The sequence below is a fragment of the Scyliorhinus torazame genome, chromosome 16 (genome assembly GCF_047496885.1).
Source record: "Scyliorhinus torazame isolate Kashiwa2021f chromosome 16, sScyTor2.1, whole genome shotgun sequence".
Classification (NCBI taxonomy): domain Eukaryota; kingdom Metazoa; phylum Chordata; class Chondrichthyes; order Carcharhiniformes; family Scyliorhinidae; genus Scyliorhinus; species Scyliorhinus torazame.
The window spans coordinates 88,293,515-88,315,394 of record NC_092722.1 but is presented as its reverse complement, the minus strand read 5'-3'; positions in this window follow the sequence as shown (position 1 = coordinate 88,315,394).

The window sequence follows — 21,880 nt, the reverse complement described above, 5'->3', positions numbered from 1 at the left end:
CCCAAGGGTCAGTACTGAGGGAGTGCCGCACTGTCAGAGGGTCAGTACTGAGGGAGTGCCGCACTGTCCAAGGGTCAGTACTGAAAGCGTGCTGCACTGTCAGAGGGTCAGTATTGAGGGAATGCTGCACTGTCCAAGGGTCAGTACTGAGGGAGTGCTTCACTGTCAGAGGGTCAGTACTGAGGGAGTGCCACATTGTCGGAGAATCAGTACTGAGAGAATGCTGCAATGTCGGAGTGTCAATATTGAGGGAGCGCCGCACTGTCATCGGTCAGTGATGAGGGAGCACCGAACTGTCAGAGGGTCAGTACTGAGGGAATTCTGCACTGTCAGAGGGTCAGTACTGAGGGAAAGCTGCACTGCCAAAGGGTCAGTAATGAGGGGGTGCCACACTGTCCAAGGGTCAGTACTGAGATAGTGCTGCACTGTCGGAGGGTCAGCACTGAGGGAGTGCTGCACTGTCAGAGAGTCAGTACTGAGGGAGTGCCACACTGTCGGTGGGACAGTACTGAGGGAGCACCGCATCGAGGGCAGTACCGAGGGAGTACCACACTGTCAGAGGGTCAGTACTGAGGGTGCATCGCATTGTCAGAGGGTCAGTACTGAGGGAGCTTGGCATTGGCGGAGGGTCAGTACTGAGGGAGTGCTTCACTGTCAGGGGGTCAGTACTGAGGGAGTGCTGTACTGTCGGCGGGTCAGTATTGAGGGAGCCACACACTCTCAGACGGTCAGTACTGAGTGTCCTGTGAGAGTACCTTTAAGAAATGGGTGTTTAGAAATGTACCTTTAAGAAATGGGTGTTTATCAGTGATGTCAGAGTGTGGGTGGAGCTGGGCTGTCTGTCAGCTTTTTACTTTCATTTTAGGCTGTTTGCTGCAGGGTGTGTTTTAGTTTTGTTTTCAGTGTGGGAGCTGAAGCCAGACAGAGCAGCTGTACTGTTGATCTCTCTGCCATGAAAAGACTATCTCTTGATCATTTGGTGAATTCAGAATTATAAATGTGCTCAGTAGTGAATGTAAACCTAATGTGCTTCTGTTAAAAGGTGTTTCTTTTGTCTTCTGGATGTTGTTTGGGAAGTAATTAAGGATTACTTAATGTTGTATTCTTTGGGGTGGTATTTGAATTGATGGTTGCGAAGATGTTCACCATATGTTTCAAAAAGGTTAACTTGAGTTCATAGAATAAACATTGCTTTGCTTTAAAAAATACTTTTCCACTTCTGCTGTACCACACCTGCAGAGTGGGCCGTGTGCTCCCCATACCATAATCTATTAAAAAAACATTTTTAACAAACAATTTTATTGAGGTATTTTAGGCATATAGAAAAAGTGACATTGTACAGTGCAAAAAAAAAAGTCAAGACACAAATTAAACATAGTGCAAACCACGGCTCTGTTCACGCAAGGACCTGCCTCAATATCCCCCTACTCTACTCTACTTTACCATTCCCCCCCCCCCCCCCCTCCGCTGACGCTTACTCCTCTGCGAAGAATTCAATAAATGGCTGCCACCTTTGGGCGAACCCTAATAGCAAAGCTCTCAAGGCGAACTTGACTTTCTCTCGGCCAAGAGAGCCCGCCATGTCCGACAGCCGTACCTCAGCCCTCGGGGGCTTTGAGTCCCTCCATGCTAACAGTATTCGTCGCCGGGCTACCAGGGAAGCAAAGGCCAGAACGTCGGCCTCTCTCTCTTCCTGGACTCCCGGGTCCTCCGAAACCCCAAAGATTGCCACCTCGGGGCTCATTACCACCCCAGTTTTCAATACCCGGGACATGACACCTGCGAATCCCTGCCAGTACCCCCTGAGTTTAGGGCACGACCAGAACATGTGTACATGGTTAGCCGGCCCTCCGGCGCATCTGGCACACTTGTCCTCCAGCCCGAAGAATCTGCTCATCCAGGCCACCGTCATGTGGGCCCGGTGCACGACCTTAAACTGGATCAGGCTGAGCCTGGCGCATGTTGCAGTCGTGGTTACTCTGCTCAGGGCTTCTGCCCAGATACCGTCCTCCATCTCCCCACCGAGCTCCTCTTCCCACTTAAGCTACAGGTCCTCGGTCTGCGTATCTGCAGCTCCCATTAGTTCCTTATAGGCTTCTGAGACTCTACCCTCTCCCACCTCTCCCTTAGAAACTACCCTGTCCTGCCTCCCCTTCAGCGGGAGACGTGGGAAGGACGGCACCAGTCTGCGTACAAAATCTTGCACCTGTAAGTATCTAAAGTCATTCCCCCTCACCCGCCCAAACTTCTCCTCCAGCGCCCTCCAGCTCGGAAAGCTCCCTTCCAGGAACAGATCCCCCATCCTCACAATCCCCGCCCTCCTCCACAGTCGATATCCCGTCCATGTTCCCCGGGGCAAATCGGTGGTTGCCGCAGATTGGGGTCCACACCGATGCTCTTACCTCCTCTACATGCCTCCTCCACTGGCCCCAGATGCGAAGAGCCGCCACCACTCTCGGGCTGGTGGAGTAACCTGCCGGTGAAAGCGGCAGAGGCGCCGTGACCAGGGCTGCTAAGCTAGTGCCCCTGCACGAAGCAGCCTCCATCCGCTCCCAAACCGACCCCGCACCCACCATCCATTTCCTTATCATCGCCATGTTGGCCGCCCAGTAATAGTTGCTGAAGTTCGGCAACGCCAGCCCCCCCTTCTCCTCTGTTCCTTTCCAGCATCACCCTCTTCACCCCGCCCATACAAATCCCAGAATAATTTTATTCAGCGTCTTAAAGAAGAACCGCGGGATAAAGATGGGGAGACACTGAAAAACAAACAAGGACCGCGGGAGAATCGTCATCTTAACAGTCTGCACCCTCCCCGCCAATGACAGCGGGAGCGCATCCCACCTCCGGACTGCCTCCCTCACTCATTCCACCAGTCGGGACAGGTTGAGCTTCTTTTTTTTTGTCAGAAAATTAAATGTTTTATTTATACATCAGGTACAGAGTGCACATAGTATATCCTTTCGTCGGCAGGAGCAGTCCCGGTACTTGTTCCAAGTTTCCTTTGCATGAATCTACTTCCTTGGTTTCACACTTTCAAATATACCAGCATCCCTCATGGCTTCAAATGATTTTGTGGCATCATATTTCTTATAGACGTCAGCATATGCTTTTTTCCTGGAATCACCTACTGCAACCTTGAAGGCACCAGCACACGCAATAGATAAAGTAAAAGCCACAGCCAAATGAAACCGTAGAAGTTTGGCCAACAGGCCTCTCATCGCAGGCTTGGCAATCACAGAAGACATGGTTTACTTTGTGTCCACACAGCGTTCAACCGCCAGGGCAACCAGGCCGCAACTCAGTCACAGGTTGAGCTTCTGCAACCCTCCCCAGTCCCGTGCCAGCTGAATCCCCAAATATCGGAAACTCTCCCCCACCAGCCTGAACGGCAACCCCTTCAGCCTACTCTCCTGCTCCCTCGCCTGAATTACAAACAACTCGCTCTTAGCCATGTTCAGTTTGTATCCAGAGAACCGGCCAAATTCCCTCAGGGTTGCCATGATACCGTCCATCCCCACCATTGGGTCCGATACATATAACAGCAAATCGTCTGCGTAAAACTCCACCGGATACCCGTCCGGCCCCGGGGCTTTGCCCGACTGCATGACCTTCAGGCCCCCCAATACCTCTTTGATCCTGACCAGGGCCCCCAGTCCATCCACCAACCCTCTCCCCACTCTTGGGAAGGTCAGTCCGTCCAGGAATCGCCTCATTCCCCCCGGACCCCCGGGTGGTTCCGAAGTGTACAGCGTCCTATAAAAGCCCCTAAAAACCTTGTTTAGCCCTGCTGGGTCACCCACTAGATTACCCTCCCCATCCACTACCCTCCCTATTTCCCTGGCCGCTTCCCTCTTCCTCAGTTGCTGGCCTTCTCCCCGTGCTCATAAATCGTGCCTTTTACCTTTCTAAGCTGCTCTACAGTCTTGCCTGCAGCCTCTGTCATTTCCTGAGTAACTCTGGCCTCGGGGATTCCGCGTAACTCCTGTCCGTCCGTAGAATTTCCTTAATCAGTCGGTCCATCTCTGCCCTGTCTGGTCTGTCCCTGTCCGCCCGGATTGAAATCAGCTCCCCTCTCACCACTGCCTTCAGTGCCTCCCACAGCACCGCTGCTGAGACTTCTCCAGTATCGTTCACCTGTCGGTAATTCTGCATGCATTTCCTCAGCCTCTCACACACCGCCTCGCCCGCGAGTAATTCAACTTCCAGCCTCCATGGTGGGCGCTGAAAGCTGTCTTAACAAAACTGCAGGTCTACCCAGTGCGGAGCATGGTCCGATATGGCAATTGCCGAATATTCTGCCCTCACCATTCCGGCCAGCAGGTCCCTACTCACAACAAAGAAGTCAAATCGGGAATACACCTTGTGGAGGTGGGAGTAGTACGAGAACTTCCCCGCCGTCAGCCAGCTAAATTTCCACAGATCAGCTCCCCCCGTTTACTCCATGAACCCTCTCAGTTCCTTTGCCATCGCTGGCAACCTGCCCGTTCTTGAACATGACCGGTCCAGGCTCGGGTCCCCGCCCATGACCAGCTTACGCGAGTCCAAGTCGGGGATCTTCCCTAGAATCCTCCAAATAAAATCCACATCGTCCCAATTAGGGGCATACACACTAACCAGGACTACTCTCACCCCTTCGCGCTTACCCCTCACCATAACAAACCTGCCACCCCCATCTACGACTGTGTCCTCCGCCTCAAATTGTACCCTTTTATTAATCAGGCTCGCAGCCCCCCTCATCTTAGAATCAAGCCCCGAATGAAAGACCTGACTGACCCAGACCTTCCTTAACCTAACCTGGTCTGCCACTTTCAGGTGCGTCTCCTGCAGCATGACTATGTCCGCCTTCAGAACCCGCAGATGCGCAAACACACGCGCCCTCTTCACTGGCCCGTTTAACCCTCTAACATTCCAGGTGATCAGCCTGGTTGGGGGCATTTTGACCCCCCCCCTTGCCGATCATCCATCCCCTTTCCTTGGCCAGCCCCCCAGCCATGTGTCGCGCTTCATCTGGCCCGCCTCCTGACCGGCTCCACCCATAACCTCCTCACTGTTGCCATGCCCAGTTTCCACCCCCCTCCTCCCCCTTGCAACACCATACTATCACCTAACCCCTGCTCTAATCTAACTATATGCACACACCCCACCTCGGCTCCCGTTGACTAGCTGCACTCAGCTAGCCTGGGGCTCCCAGCCTCGGCGCCAGCACGTCTCCCACCCATTGTTCCCAGTCACCCCTCCCCCGACCCCTCCACACCACTTCCCCAGATCAGCCCTACTTAAGCAAACACTCGATACAAGTCATAAACAACCCCCACAATAGCACAATTCAAGTTAAACAAGAAAAAAAAGAGATAAGAAATAACAGGCACTCTCAGTCCTTCCCATACAGACACAGAAAAAATTGCACAAAGTTCCCCTGAAGCATCCATTCTAACCCAACCCTTTTAACTGTTTTCTTTATTATTTTCCCCCCAGCCAAACACCAACTAATCAAAGAGCCCAAAAAGGAAACATTCAGGTAAACCTCGCAAAAAGCTCGCAAAAACCACGCAGAAACCATGCAAAAACCACGCAGAAACCACGCAAAAACCACGCAGAAACCATGCAAAAACCACACAGAAACCACGCAGAAACCACGCAAAAACCACGCAAAAACCATGCAAAAACCACGCAGAAACCACGCAAAAACCACACAGAAACCACGCAAAAACCACGCAGAAACCACGCAAAAACCACACAGAAACCACGCAGAAACCACGCAAAAACCACGCAAAAACCATGCAGAAACCACGCAAAAACCACGCAGAAACCACGCAAAAACCACGCAAAAACCACGCAGAAACCACGCAAAAACCACGCAGAAACCATGCAAAAACCACGCAGAAACCACGCAGAAACCACGCAAAAACCATGCAAAAACCACGCAGAAACCACGCAAAAACCACGCAGAAACCACGCAAAAACCACACAGAAACCACGCAGAAACCACGCAAAAACCACGCAGAAACCACGCAAAAACCACGCAGAAACCATGCAGAAACCACGCAAAAACCACACAGAAACCATGCAGAAACCACGCAAAAACCACACAGAAACCATGCAAAAACCACGCAAAAACCATGCAGAAACCACGCAAAAACCACGCAGAAACCACGCAAAAACCACGCAAAAACCACGCAGAAACCACGCAGAAACCATGCAAAAACCACGCAGAAACCACGCAGAAACCACGCAAAAACCATGCAAAAACCACGCAGAAACCACGCAAAAACCACACAGAAACCACGCAGAAACCACGCAAAAACCACGCAAAAACCATGCAAAAACCACGCAAAAACCACACAGAAACCACGCAGAAACCACGCAGAAACCACGCAAAAACCACACAGAAACCACGCAGAAACCACGCAAAAACCACGCAGAAACCACACAGAAACCACGCAGAAACCACGCAAAAACCACGCAGAAACCATGCAAAAACCACGCAGAAACCACGCAAAAACCACACAGAAACCACGCAGAAACCACGCAAAAACCACGCAAAAACCATGCAAAAACCACGCAAAAACCACACAGAAACCACGCAGAAACCACGCAGAAACCACGCAAAAACCACACAGAAACCACGCAGAAACCACGCAAAAACCACGCAGAAACCACACAGAAACCACGCAGAAACCACGCAAAAACCACGCAGAAACCACGCAAAAACCACGCAGAAACCACGCAAAAACCACGCAAAAACCATGCAGAAACCACGCAAAAACCATGCAAAAGCCACGCAAAAAGCTCGCAAAAAAACACACATCCCTACCACCTTCCAACGCCCGAAAAAGGTCGACAAAAGAAATGACAAAAACGGACCCAAACATGCAGGCAATTTTCAAAACGGGAGAGACACCACATATACTTAAAAGTTCTAACATGAGTCCAAACGTCCTCAGCTCAGGGCCAGCCCTTGCTTCTTAACGAAGTCCATCACCTCTTCGGGTTCCTCAAAATAGTGGTGCTGACCCTCATACGTAACCCACAGTCGCGCCCCGGAAAAAGCAGCCTGAATTTCACCTTGTTTTTATACAGTATCTCCTTCACCTGCCTGTAGCATCCCCTCCTCCTGGCCACCTCAGCGCTCAAATCTTGGTAAACACGCAGGGTGGTATTGTCCCCAAGTACAGCTTTGTGTGCTCTTTGCCCATTGCAGCACCCGTTCCTTGTCCAGGTACCTGTGAAAGCGTACCACCATCGCTCATGGGGGACCCCCTCGTCGCGGCTGCCTCACCTGCACTCTGTGTGCCCTGTCCACCACCGGTGGGTGCGGGAACACCTCGTTCCCCAGCAACTTCGGAAACATACCCTCCACATACCCGGCAGCGTCTAGCCCCTCTGCCCCCTCCGGGAGGCCCACGATTCTCACGTTCTGCCGATTAGATCTGTTGTCCAGGTCCTCCAGCCTTTCCAGAAGCACTTTTTGCTGGTCCCCCAACCTCCGAATCTCCACATCCGCCACCATTTGAAAGTCAGCCTGCTGCTCCACTGACTTCTCCAACTGTTGAAGCTTCTCAGTCTGATCATCCAGCCTTTTTCCCATCCGGTCAATCGACTTCTGTAGTGGCTCCAAGTTGTCACGCTTCAGAGCCAAAAAGCCCTCCTGCATAGTCTGCAGCAGCTGCTCCATTGTGGGCTGGGCTGTCGACGCCTTGCCCTGAACACCAGCCATACTGGTCTCGCTCACAGCCTCCACTGTGCCCTCACTCGACCACTTCTTCTGCTGTTTACGATCCCTCTGGCTTCTTAGGTCCATACAGTTCCGTATGGGTCCTGTGCCTGAGTACTATTGCTTTCCAGTTCTGCGCTCAAAAGCGCAAAAAAGTCAGGGGAAAAGGTCCAAAAGTCCGCCCGAAACGGGAGCCACCAAATGTGCGACCTACTCCCTCATAGCTGCCACCGGAAGTACAATCTATTAAAAGTTGTGGGTCAGGTGAACTCCATGATACACTTTGGGGTTCTCTAAACCCTGGCTCATAACAAATTGGGGGCTCGTCCGGGATAAAAGTCGATCTATTGGATTGACTTAGTGAACTTAAAGACAGTGAGGGGTGAGCATATTGTGGTTGCTTATCAGGTGTGATATTGTATTTTAAGTGGGGAGTGTGTTGTGGACAATGGCTCTTTCAGAGGCTCTGAAGTTTTTGGGGGTGGAGACGGTCACACGCAGTGCCTTACGGACAGAAACTAAAAGCAGACTGTTAGATTTGGCAAAAAGATTGCAGTTACCTGACAAAATGTGAAAAGGTGAGGTAATTATGGCAGTGGCGAAGCAGTTAAAATTGCCTGAGATACAGTCTGACTCATTAGAAATGGCAAAGATCCAGTTGCAGATTGAGCAACTTGAACATGAGAAAGTATTAAAGCAGTTTGAATATGAAAGAGAGGAAAAAGAAAGAGAGCGAGCGGAAAGAGAAAGAGATAGAGAGGAAAAAGAAAAGGAGAGAGAAGAAAGGAGAAAAGAAAGAATAGCCCTAGCAGAACAAAAAGAAAGAGAAAGGGAGATACAGATCAGGGAAAAAGACTGTGGGCAGCACGGTAGCACAAGTGGCTAGCACTGTGGCTTCACAGCGCCAGGGCCCCAGGTTCAATTCCCTGCTGGGTCACTGTCTGTGAGGAGTCTGCACATTCTCCCCGTGTCTGCGTGGGTTTCCTCCGGGTGCTCCACTTTCCTCCCACAGTCCAAAGACGTGCAGGTTAGGTAGATCGGCCATGGTGAATTGCCCTTAGTGACCAAAAAGGTGAGGAGGGGTTATTGGGTTACGGGGATAGGGTGGAAGTGAGGGCTTAAGTGGGTCGGTTATGAGGATAGGGTGGAAGTGAGGGCTTAAGTGGGTCGGTGCAGACTTGATGGGCCGAATGGCCTCCTTCTGCACTGTATGTTCTATGTTCTATGAGAGACAGCCGGGAGAGTGAAAACAGCGCGAGAGGAGAGACAGTCGGAACATTTAAAACAGCACGAGAGGAGAGACAGTCGGGACATTGAAAACAGCGCGAGCGGAGAGACAGTCGGAACATTGAAAACAGCGCGGGAGGAGAGACAGTCGGAACATTGAAAACAGCGCGAGAGGAGAGACAGCCGGGAGAGTGAAAACAGCGCGGGAGGAGAGACAGCCGGCACAGTGAAAACAGCGCGAGAGGAGAGACAGTCGGAACATTGAAAACAGCGCGAGAGGAGAGACAGTCGGAACATTGAAAACAGCGCGGGAGGAGAGACAGTCGGGAGAGTGAAAACAGCGCGGGAGGAGAGACAGTCAGAACATTGAAAACAGCGCGAGAGGAGAGACAGTCGGAACATTGAAAACAGCGCGAGAGGAGAGACAGTCGGAACATTGAAAACAGCGCGAGAGGAGAGACAGTCGGGACATCGAAAACAGTGCAGGAGGATAGACAGTCGGAACATTGAAAAAGCGCGAGAGGAGAAACAGTCGGAACATTGAAAACAGCGCAAGAGGACAGACAGCCGGGGGAGTGAAAACAGCGCGAGAGGAGAGGCAGTCAAAACATTGAAAACAGCGCGAGAGGAGAGACAGTCGGAACATTGAAAACAGCACGAGAGGAAAGACAGCCGGGAGAGTGAAAACAGCACGAGAGGAGAGACAGTCGGAACATTGAAAACAGCACGAGAGGAAAGACAGCCGGGAGAGTGAAAACAGCGCGAGAGGAGAAACAGCCGGGAGATTGAAAACAGCGCGAGAGGAGAGACAGTCGGAACATTGAAAACAGCGCGAGAGGAGAGACAGTCGGAACATTGAAAACAGCACGAGAGGAAAGACAGCCGGGAGAGTGAAAACAGCACGAGAGGAGAGACAGTCGGAACATTGAAAACAGCGCGAGAGGAAAGACAGCCGGGAGAGTGAAAACAGCGCGAGAGGAGAAACAGCCGGGAGATTGAAAACAGCGCGAGAGGAGAGACAGTCGGAACATTGAAAACAGCACGAGAGGAAAGACAGCCGGGAGAGTGAAAACAGCGCGAGAGGAGAAACAGCCGGGAGATTGAAAACAGCGCGAGAGGAGAGACAGTCGAAACATTGAAAACAGCGCGAGAGGAGAGGCAGTCAAAACATTGAAAACAGCGCGAGAGGAGAGACAGTCGGAACATTGAAAACAGCACGAGAGGAAAGACAGCCGGGAGAGTGAAAACAGCACGAGAGGAGAGACAGCCGGCACAGTGAAAACAGCGCGAGAGGAGAGACAGTCGGAACATTGAAAACAGCACGAGAGGAAAGACAGCCGGGAGAGTGAAAACAGCACGAGAGGAGAGACAGCCGGCACAGTGAAAACAGCGCGAGAGGACAGTCGGAACATTGAAAATAGCGCAAGAGGAGGGACAGCCGGGAGACGCAGTGGTTGCTGGTTAAGTATTTTATTTTTACCTGTATTTAAGTTGGGCGGTTGCTAAACCCGAGACACTACACTTGTAGTGTCCCCCACCCTTCCACCTCCTCTAACCTCAGGGGTTGAGTGAATATCAGGTAAGCTCTTTCTTTCTTTTTCTTCTTTTTACCACAAGTTATCTAGAGGGGATGGCAGGGAAGGCAGTGCAATGTTCCTCCTGCAGAATGTTTGAGGTGAGGGACGCCGTCAGTGTCCCTGCTGATTTCATCTGTGGGAAGTGCACCCACCTCCAGCTCCTCAGAAACCGAGTTGGGAACTGGAGCTGGATGAACTTTGGATCATTCGGGAGGCAGAGGTGGTCATAGATAGTAGCATGACTTGATGGTCGCATCACTGGGATATAGTTACTCCAAAGAATGTAGATAGATGGATGACGCTGAGAGGGGCTGGGAGGAAGCAGTCAGTGCAGGGATCCTCTGTGGTCATTCCCCTCAGTAACAAGTATACCGTTTTGGATACTGTTGGGGGAACGACCTACCAGGGGTAAGCCACGGTGAACGGATCTCCAGCACTGAGTCCGTCCCTGTGGCTCAGAAGGGAAGGAGGGAGGGCAGGAGAGCAATAGTTATTGGGGACTCGATAGTTAGAGGGACAGATAGACGGTTCTGTGGCAGCGAAAGAGACTCACGGATGGTATGTTGCCTCCCGGGTGCCAGGGTTCATGACGTCTCGGACCGTGTTTTCAGAATCCTTAAGGGGGAGGGGGAACAGTCATAAGTCGTGGTACACATCGGTACCAACGACATAGGTAAGAGAAGGGACGGGGATTTAAAACAGGAATTTAGGGAGCTAGGGTGGAAGCTGAGAGCCAGGACAAACCATGTTGTCATCTCTGGTTTGTTGCCGGTGCCACGTGCTAGTGAGGTGAGGAACAGGGAGAGAGTGCAGATAAACACATGACTGCAGGGATGGTGTAGGAGGGAGGGTTTCTGGTACGTGGATAATTGGTGCACATTCTGGGGAAAGTGGGACCTGTGCAGACAGGACGGTTTGCACCTGAACCAGAGGGGCACCAATATCCTGGGAGGGAAATTTGATACGGGTCTTCGAGGGGGTTTAAACTAATTTGTCAGGGGGATGGGAAAACGAGCTGTGTTCCAGAAGCCAGTGTCGGGAGTAGTGAGGTACTGAGGAGGGTATCAAGGTCGTAGGCGTGTACCGGTAGACAGGAAGGTGGGTTGAAGTGTGTCTACTTTAATGCAAGGAGCATCCGGAATAAGGGAGGTGAACTTGGGAGCGTGAATTGGTACTTGGGACTACGATGTTGTGGCCATTACGGAGACATGGTTAGAACAGGGACAGGAATGGTTGTTGGAAGTTCCGGGGTATCGATGTTTCAGTAAGAGTAGGGAAGGTGGTAAAAGAGGTGGAGGAGTCGCATTGTTAATCAAGGATAGTTTAACGGCTGCAGAAAGGCAGTTCGAGGGGGATCTGCCTACTGAGGTAATATGGGATGAAGTTAGAAATAGGAAAGGAGCGGTCACATTGTTAGGAGTTTTCGATAGGCCCCCAAATAGTAATAGAGATGTGGAGGACGAAATTGCAAAGCAGATTATGAATAGGTGTGGATATCTCAGGGTAGTTGTCATGGGTAACTTTAACTTTCCAAATATTGATTGGAACCCGATAGGTCGAGCAGTTCGGATGGGGCAGTTTTTGTACAGTGTGTGCAGGAGGGTTTCCTGACACAATATGTGGGTAGGCCGACAAGAGGTGGGGCCACATTGGATTTGGTACTGGGTAATGAACCGGGCCAAGTGTTAGTTTTGTTTGTGGGAGAGCACTTTGGAAATAGTGACCACAATTCGGTGTCTTTCACTATTGCAATGGAGAGGGATAGGGCCATACGGCAGGGCAAGGTTTATAATTGGGGAGGGGTAATTATGATGCGATTAGGCAAGAATTAGGGAGCATAAGTTGGGAACAGAAACTGTCAGGGAAAGGCACAAATGAAAAGTGGAGCTTGTTGAAGGAACAAATACTGCGTGTCCTTGTTAGGTATGTCCCTGTCAGGCAAGGAGGAAATGGCCGTGTGAGGGAACCATGGTTCACAAAAGAGGTTGACTGTCTTGTCAAGAGGAAAAAGGAAGCATATGTAAGGATGAGAAAACAAGGTTCAGTAGGGTCGCTTGAGGGTTATAAGGTAGCAAGGAATGAGCTAAAAAAAGGGCTTAGGAGAGCTAGGAGGGGGCATGAGAAGCCCTTGGCGGGTCGGATCAAGGAAAACCCCAAAGTTTTTTACTCTAATGTGAGAAATAAAAGAATGACCAGGGTGAGGTTAGAGCCAGTCAAGGACAGTAGTGGGAACTTGTGCATGGAGTCAGAAGAGATAGGAGAGGCGTTGAATGAATACTTTTCTTCAGTTTTCACAAAGGAGAGGAGCTATGTTTTTGAGGATGAGAGTGTGATAAGGCTGGAAGGCTGGGGGAGGTAGATGTTCTGAGGGAAGATGTATTAGCAATTTTGAAAAATCTGAGGGTCGACAAGTCCCCTGGGCCAGATGGGATATATCCAAGGATTCTTTGGGAGGCAAGGGATGAGATTGCAGAGCCTTTGGCTTTGATCTTTGGGTCCTCACTGTCCACGGGGTTTGTGCCAGAGGACTGGAGAGTGAAGAATGTTGTTCCTCTGTTCAAGAAAGGGAACAAGAATGACCCTAGTAATTATAGGCCGGTTAGTCTTACTTCGGTGGTCGGTAAGTTAATGGAAAAGGTCCTGAAGGATAGGATTTATGACCATTTGGAAAGATGCAGCTTAATCCGGGATAGTCAGCACGGATTCGTGAAGGGTAGATCTTGCTTCACAAATTTGATTGAATTCTTTGAGGAGATAACTAAGTGTGTCGATGAAGGTAGAGTAGTTGATGTCGGATACATGGATTTCAGTAAGGTGTTTGATAAGGTTCCCCATGGTCGGCTCATGAAGAAAGTAAGGAGGTGTGGAATAGAGGGAAATTTGGGCAATTGGATAAGTAACTGGCTATCACATAGAAGACAGAGAGTGGTGATAGATGGAAATTTTTCAGACGAGATCAGTTACCAGCGGTGTACCACAGGGATCAGTGCTGGGTCCTCTGTTATTTGTGATTTTTATCAATGACTTGGAGGAGGGGGCTGAAGGGTGGGTCAGTAAATTTGCTGATGGCACCAAGATTGGTGGAGTAGTGGATGAGGTGGAGGGCTGTTGTAGGCTGCAAAAAGACATTGATAGGATGCAGAGCTGGGCCGAAAAATGGCAGATGGAGTTTAACCCTGATAAGTGCAAGGTGATTCATTTTGGTAGGACAAATTTGAATGCGGATTACAGGGTCAACGGCAGGGTTCTGAGGAATGTGGAGGAACAGAGAGATCTTGGGGTTCATGTCCACAGATTTCTGAAGGTTGCCACTCAAGTGGATGGAGCCATGAAGAAGACGGATAGTGTGTTAGTGTTTATTAACAGGGGGCTTGAGTTTAAGAGCCGTGGAGTTATGCTGCAACTGTACAGGACCCTGGTGAGACCACATTTGGAGTATTGTGTGCAGTTCTGGTCACCTCATTATAGGAAGGATGTGGAAGCATTGGAAAGGGTGCAAAGGAGATTTACCAGGATGCTGCCTGGTTTGAGGAAAGGTTGAGGGAGCTAGGGCTTTTCTCATTGGAGCGAAGAAGGATGAGAGGCAACCGAATAGAGGTTTATAAGATGATGACGGGGATAGATAGAGTGGACGTTCAGAGACTATTTCCTCGGGTGGATGTAGCTGTTACAAAGGTGCATAACTATAAGGTTCAGGGTGTGAGATATAGGAGGGATTTCCGAGGTAGGTTCTTTACTCAGAGAGTGGTTAGGGTGTGGAATGGATTGCCTGCTGTGATAGTGGAGTCGGACACTTTAGGAACTTTCAAACGGTTATTGGATAGGCACATGGAGCACACCAGAATGACAGGGAGTGGTGAAGCTTGATCTTGGTTTCAGACAAAGCTCGGCACAACATTGAAGGCCGAAGGGCCTGTTCTGTGCTGTGCTGTTCTATGTTCTATCAAGAGAGAGAGTTTGAACTTCGGAAAATGGCCATGAAATATGACAGTCAGTTAAAATTGGCAGACGTAAAGGGAAGTGTACAGTTGGATGATAGTGATGAGGATAGAGAGAAAGAGCGTCAAAGTCGAAGGTTTGGTGGGGATCTATTTAAATATGTCCAAGCATTGCCAAGGTTTGACGAGAAGGAGGTAGAAGCCTTTTTCATTTCATTTGAGAAGGTAGCTAAACAAATGAAATGGCCACACGACATGTGGGTATTACTGATTCAAACAAAACTGGTAGGTAGAGCTGGTGAAGTGTTTGCATCACTACCGGAGGTATCTGGAACGTATGAGGAGGTCAAAAAATCCATCTTAGGTGGATATGAACTAGTGCCTGAAGCCGAAAGACAAAGGTTTAGAAATTTAAGGAAAGAATTTGGTCAAACATACATGGAGTTTGAAAGGCCCAAACAGAGTAATTTTGATCGGTGGATAAGGGCTTTGAAAATAGACCAAACGTATAAAGCTCTCAGAGAAAATTATACTTTTGGAGGAGTTTAAAAATTCAATTCCTGATGTAGTGAGAACTCACGTGGAAGAACAGAGGGTTAAAACTGCGAGATTAGCAGCAGAAATGGCAGGTGATTATGAATTAGTTCATAAATCAAAGCTTTCCGACATCAGTTTCAGCCTGTGAGGGATAGAAACTGTGGACATGAGAAATACTCAAGGTGATCTGATGGAAGATAATAAGGATAAAACCAAATTACTGCGGATGCTGGAATCTGAAACGAAAGAGAAAATACTGGAAAATCTTAGCAAATAAAATCTCAGGGAGATAATAAAGAGAGTGTACCTCAGATCATAAAAGAAATCCAGGAGGGTGGAAGAGACATGAAACATTTCAAATGTTTTCACTGTAATAAACTAGGCCATGTAAAGTCACAATGTTGGTGGTTGAAGAAAAGGCTGGGAAGGCTGATGTGGTAAAACAGGATAAGACAGTGGGGTTTGTTAGAGTGGTAAAGGAAAGCCCAAGTGAAGCGAAGGAAGTACAAAAGATTGTGCAGCCTGATCAAGAGGTGATTGATAAGAAGGTGCCAGATGTCTTTAAAGAATTTACTTGTGTGGGTAAAGTTTTCTCATGTGTATCAGGAGGAGCAGGTAAAGAAGTCACAACTTTAAGAGATACAGATGAGGACTTATGTAGTTTGGGAAGAATATTGCCAGAAAAGGTGGTAATATGTGGAATTCAGGGTGAGAGGAGTTGTGTTCAATTATATAAGGTAAGGTTGGAAAATCCAGTGAAGAGTGTTGAGGTGGTAGTAGGAGTAATGGAGAAACTATCTTGTCCAGGAATACAGTTTATATTGGGTAATGATATAGCTGGATTGCAGGTGGGAATGATGCCTACTGTGGTTGATAAGCCAGTGGAAAATCAGACAACTGAAGTGTTGAAGGAGGAATATCCTGGGATTTTTCCGGATTGTGCAGTAACAAGGTCACAAAGTCATAGGTTAAGACAAGAGGAGAAATCAAAGAGTGAAGATGAAGTGGAAGTGTAATTATCAAAAACGATTTTTGATCAGATGGTTGAAAAAGAACAAGAACAGGTGGAGGATGAGGTGGATATTTTTAGTTCCGGAAAATTGGCGGAGTTACAACAGAAAGATATAGAAATAAAACGGATGTATGAGAAAGCATATATGGAAGAGGAATCTGAGTGTCTACCATCATGATATTACCATAAAAGTAATGTCTTGATGAGAAAATGGAGACCTGTACATATGCAGGCGGATGAAAAGTGGGCAGAAGTTCATCAAGTAGTATTGTCGGTAGGGTATAGAAAGGAGGTGTTGCGAGTTGCACATGAGGTACCAGTGGGAGGTCATTTGGGAATAAGGAAAACTCAAGCTAATATCCAGAAACATTTTTATTGGCCTGGACTACATAAAGATGTAGTTAAGTTTTGTCGATCTCATGTCACCCATGTCAAGTGATAGGGAAACCTCAAGCAGGGATAAACCAGCGCCCTTAATACCCATTCCAGCATTTGAGGAACCTTTTACAAGGGTCCTAATTGATTGCGTAAGACCGCTTCCGAAAACTAAAAGTAGGAATCAATATCTTTTGATGATAATGGATGTGTACACTAGGTTTCCAGAGGCCATTCCAGTACGTAATATTACAGCTAAAAAGATTATGGAGGAGTTACTTAAATTCTTTACTGGATATGGACTACCCACAGAAATTGAATCGGATCAAGGATTGAATTTTACCCACTTGTGCGGTATCCATCGACGATCTGGTAATTTTCAGCCAGACATGGAAAGAACATTTAAAATATTTGATGGAGTTATCCAGTCGACTTCAGGAGGTGGTGATAAACCGAGCCAAAAGTGAATTTGGAAAAGCCCAAGTCACTTTCCTTGGCCATACAATTGGACAGGGTCGAATGGTCACACGGGATGTGAAACCAACAGTTATTGAGGAGTTTCCGATACCCTCGAGACAAAGGGAAATAATGCGATTTCTTGGCATGAGTGGATTTGATCGAACATTTGTGCAAAATGTTTGTAGCGTGATTGCTCCACTGATGGACTTGCTGAAGAAACGTCGAACATTTCAATGGACAGCGGAGTTTCAACAGGCATTTGACGGCCTGAAAGCTGTGATACCCAATGCTCCTGAGTTGGAGAATTACAAGGGACTCTGTGATCAGATTGAACTAAAGTATCTGACTTTAAAGAGAAATGCCGAGGTGTAGAGAAATGGATGGATCGTGCAGAGATCTTCTTGTTCAAAGAGACTGTCAATCGAGAAGGATTCCAGTTGGAGGAAGAAGAACAAAAATGGATTATATTATTATATCTGGAAGTTATTAAGGATTATTAGTGTTGTATTCTTTGGGGGTTGTATTTGAATTAATGGTTGTTAAGATGCTCACTGTATGTTTTAAAAAGGTTAACTTGAGTTCACAGAATAAACATTGTTTTGCTTTAAAAGAATACTTTTCCATTTCTGCTGTACCACACATGTAGAGTGGGCCGTGTGCTCCCCATACCACAATTTATTAAATGTTGTGGGTCAGGTAAACTCCATGGTACACTTTGGGGTTCTCTAAACCCTGGCTCAAAACATCAGGGAGTGCCGCATTGTCCGAGGGTCAGTACTGAGGGAGTACCACACTGTCAGAGGGTCAGTACTGAGGGAGCGCCGCACTGTCAGAGGGTCAGTACTGATGGAGTACCACACTGTCAGAGGGTCAGTACTGAGGGAGTGCTGCACTGTCAGAGGGTCAGTACTGAGGGAGTGCCGCATTGTCCGAGGGTCAGTACTGATGGAGTACCACACTGTCAGAGGGTCAGTACTGAGGGAGTGCCACACTGTCAGAGGGTCAGTACTGAGGGATTGTCACATTATCTTAGGGTCAGTACTGAGGGAGTGCTGCACTGTCAGAGGGTCAGTTCTGAGGGAGTACCACACTGTCAGAGGGTCAGTACTGAGGGAGCGCCACACTGTCAGTGGGTCAGGACTGAGGGAATGCTGCACTGTCAGAGGGTCAGTACTGAGGGAGTGCCGCATTGTCCGAGGGTCAGTACTGAGGGATTGTCACATTATCTTAGGGTCAGTACTGAGGGAGCTCCGTACTGTCAGAGGGTCAGTACTGAGGGAGATCCGTACTGTCAGAGGGTCAGTACTGAGGGAGATCTGCACTGTTGGAGAGTCAGTACTGAGGGAGTGCCGCACTGTCCAAGGGTCAATACTAAGAGAGTGCCGCATTGTCGTCAGGTCAGTGTTGAAGGAGCACCAAATTGTCAGAAGGTCAGTACTGAGGAGTGCGACACTGTCAGAGGGTCAGTACTGAGGGAGGGTGGCACTATTGGAGGGTCAGTCCTGAGGGAGGGTGGCACTTTCCAAGAGCCAGTACTGAGGGAGCGCCGCATTATCTGAGGGTCAGTACTGAGGGAGCGCCACATTGTCAAAGGGTCAGTACTGAAGGAGCGCTGCACTGTCAGAGGATCAGTACTGAGGGAGTGCCGCACTGTCGGAGGGTCAGTACTGAGGGAGGGTGGCACTGTTGGAGGGTCAGTACTGAGGGAGGGTGGCACTTTCCAAGGGCCAGTACTGAGGGAGCGCCGCATTATCTGAGGGTCAGTACTGAGGGAGTGCTGCACTGTCGGAGGGTCAGTGCTGAGGGAGTGCCGCACTGTCAGAGGGTCAGTACTGAGGGAGCGCCGCACTGTTAGAGGGTCAGCACTGAGGGAGTGCCGCACTGTTGGAGGGTCAGTACTGAGGGAGTGCTGCACTGTCAGAGGGTCAGTACTGAGGGAGTGCCGCACTGTTGGAGGGTCAGCACTGAGGGAGTGCCTCATTATCAGAGGGTCCGTTCTGAGGGGGCGGTATACTGTCGGAGAGTTGGTGCTGAGGGAGTGCCGCACTGTCGGAGGGTCAGTACTGAGGGAGTGCTGCACTGTCAGAGGGTCAGTACTGAGGGAGTGCCGCACTGTTGGGGGGTCAGTACTGAGGGAGTGCCTCATTATCAGAGGGTCCGTTCTGAGGGGGCGGTATACTGTCGGAGAGTTGGTGCTGAGGGAGCGCCGCATTGCCGGAGGGTCAGCACTGAGGGAGTGCCACACTGTCGGAGGGTCAGTACTGAGGGAGTGCCGCACTGTCGGAGGGTCAGTACTGAGGGAGTGCCGCACTGTCGGAGGGTCAGTACTGAGGGAGTGCCTCATTATCAGAGGGTCCGTTCTGAGGGGGCGGTATACTGTCGGAGAGTTGGTGCTGAGGGAGCGCCGCATTGCCGGAGGGTCAGTTCTGAGGGAGTGCCGCACTGTCGGAGGGTCAGTGCTGAGGGGGCGCCTCATTATCAGAGGGTCCGTTCTGAGGGGGTGGTATACTGTCGGAGAGTTGGTGCTGAGGGAGCGCCGCATGGCCGGAGGGTCAGTTCTGAGGGAGTGCCGCACTGTCGGAGGGTCAGTGCTGAGGGGGCGCCTCATTATCAGAGGGTCCGTTCTGAGGGGGCGGTATACTGTCGGAGAGTTGGTGCTGAGGGAGCGCCACATTGCTGGAGGGTCAGTACTGAGGGAGTGCCGCACTGTCGGAGGGTCAGTGCTGAGGGGGCGCCTCATTATCAGAGGGTCCGTTCTGAGGGGGCAGTATACTGTCGGAGAGTTGGTGCTGAGGGAGCGCCACATTGCTGGAGGGTCAGTACTGAGGGAGTGCCGCACTGTCGGAGGGTCAGTGCTGAGGGGGCGCCTCATTATCAGAGGGTCCGTTCTGAGGGGGCGGTATACTGTCGGAGAGTTGGTGCTGAGGGACGCCACACTGTCAGAGGGTCAATACTTTTTTTTAATACATGTTTTTTATTGGATTTTTGAACAGAGTATATTTTGCCGTTATGTACACAGGCTATGATATATATATATATATGTAATTAGGCATCTGTTTGTGCTGGAGAGACAATTCCGGAGGGCAATCCTCGAATGGGTCTGGTGCCGGTGTTGCCCCTCGCTTCTCCCGGCCGGATTTCACCGCCGTTGTCTTCTCGTGCTCACCGCCGCTTCAGTCGGCCCTCCCGTCCTCCACCTGTAGTCTCCTTTTTCTCTGTTCCTGTGGATGTCAAGTTGGTGAACCTATGGTTGTTACAGATGGGAACTTTACCCGACATTTTGGTCAGGCCAAATTGCTGCCGTAGTTGGTTCCAGGACTGGAGGGTGGCTATCACCACCGGGCTGCTGGAGTGTTTTTGGGTGGGGATGGGCCTGGAGGGAGGTCCCCTTGCAGGAGGCCTCTTCCGCGCGCACCCACTCGGCTTCTGGCTCCTTGATCCATCCCCTTATTCGCTCGGCCGTCGCCGCCCAGTGGTAAAGTTGTAGATTTGGGAGGGCTAACACCCCCCTGGATTTTGTTTTTCGTAGGACCTTCTTTGGGATCCTAGCATTCTTGCCCCCCCCCCCACCCCCCATACAAACGCCATGATTAGTGATGCGCAATCAATATACTCGAGACGAAGGTATTCAGTAACTGAGGCTTTAATGCACTAAAACTGATCCCCAGCAGCTTCGATACAGAAAGTGAAGGCTGCTGGGACGGCACCATCTCTTATACCCCGCCTTCAGGGCGGAGCTACTTCACACAGCCAATGGTAGACTCCAGGGTCTCAACCAATGGCATTGGCCTCCCAGGTACCGCAATACCTGGTACTACCACATTCACCCCCTGTTAAGAAGGAGTCCGGCGGGGGGGGGGGTGGCCAGTGAAAAAAAAAATAGCCCTTCACATGGTAGGGCCAGGTAGTGAGGCACCGTACAGTCGAGAATTCGATCAAAATGTTCATTTATTGTGAGAGTCAGGATGAGTGGCCTGGTCGTCCTCCTGGAGCTTCGGTGGTGATCCTGGTGTAGGTCTCGGTGGTTGCGACTCCGGGAGCATAGTTTCGGCCTTCTCAGCAGCTTCGTCACCCCTGGGCGGCGCTGTTGGGGCAAGCGGTTGGCCTGGGGGGGAACCTGTAGGGGGTGCCGATGAGTGGCCGGGCCAGGGCCAGAGAGACGGGAGTACTGAGCCCTCCCACTGCTGCGGAGGTGGTGGAGGTGGGGGCAATGGGTCGGGAGCGCGTGGGGTTCCGGCGGGCGCTAGGTCCCGAAGGGAGACCATGTCTTGTCTGCCGTGCGGGAACGCCACATAGGCGTACTGGGGGTTGGCGTGCAGCAGGTGGACCCTCTCAACCAACGGGTCCGACCTGTGCACTCGTACGTGCTTCCGAAGCAGGTTGGGTCCGGGTGTCGCTAGCCAGGTTGGGAGCGAGGTCCCAGAGGAGGACTTCCTGGGGAAGACAAGAAGACGCTCGTGAGGTGTCTGATTTGTGGCTGTACAGAGCAGTGACCGGATGGCATGAAGGGCCACCGGGAGGACTTCTTGCCAGCGGGAGACTGGGAGATTCCTAGACCGTAGGGCCAGTAGGACGGTCTTCCAGACCGTTCCGTTCTCCCTCTCTACCTGCCCGTTTCCCCGTGGGTTGTAACTGGTCGTCCTGCTCGAGGCGATGCCTTTGCTGAGCAGGAATTGACGCAGTTCGTCGCTCATAAAGGAGGACCCCTATCACTATGTATGTACGCGGGGAAACCGAACAGTGTAAAGACACCCTGGAGGGCCTTGATGACGGTGGTTGTGGTCATGTCAGGGCAGGGGATGGCGAAGGGGAACCGGGAGTATTCGTCAATCACGTTAAGGAAATACGTGTTGCGGTCGGTGGAGCGGAGGAGACCTTTGAAATCCATGCTGAGGCGTTCAAAGGGACGGGAAGCCTTTATCAGGTGCGCCCTCTCTGGCCGGTAGAAGTGCGGTTTGCACTCCGTGCAGTTTTGGCAGTCCCTGGTGACTGTCCTGACCTCCTCGATGGAGTAGGGCAGGTTGCGGGTCTTAACGAAGTG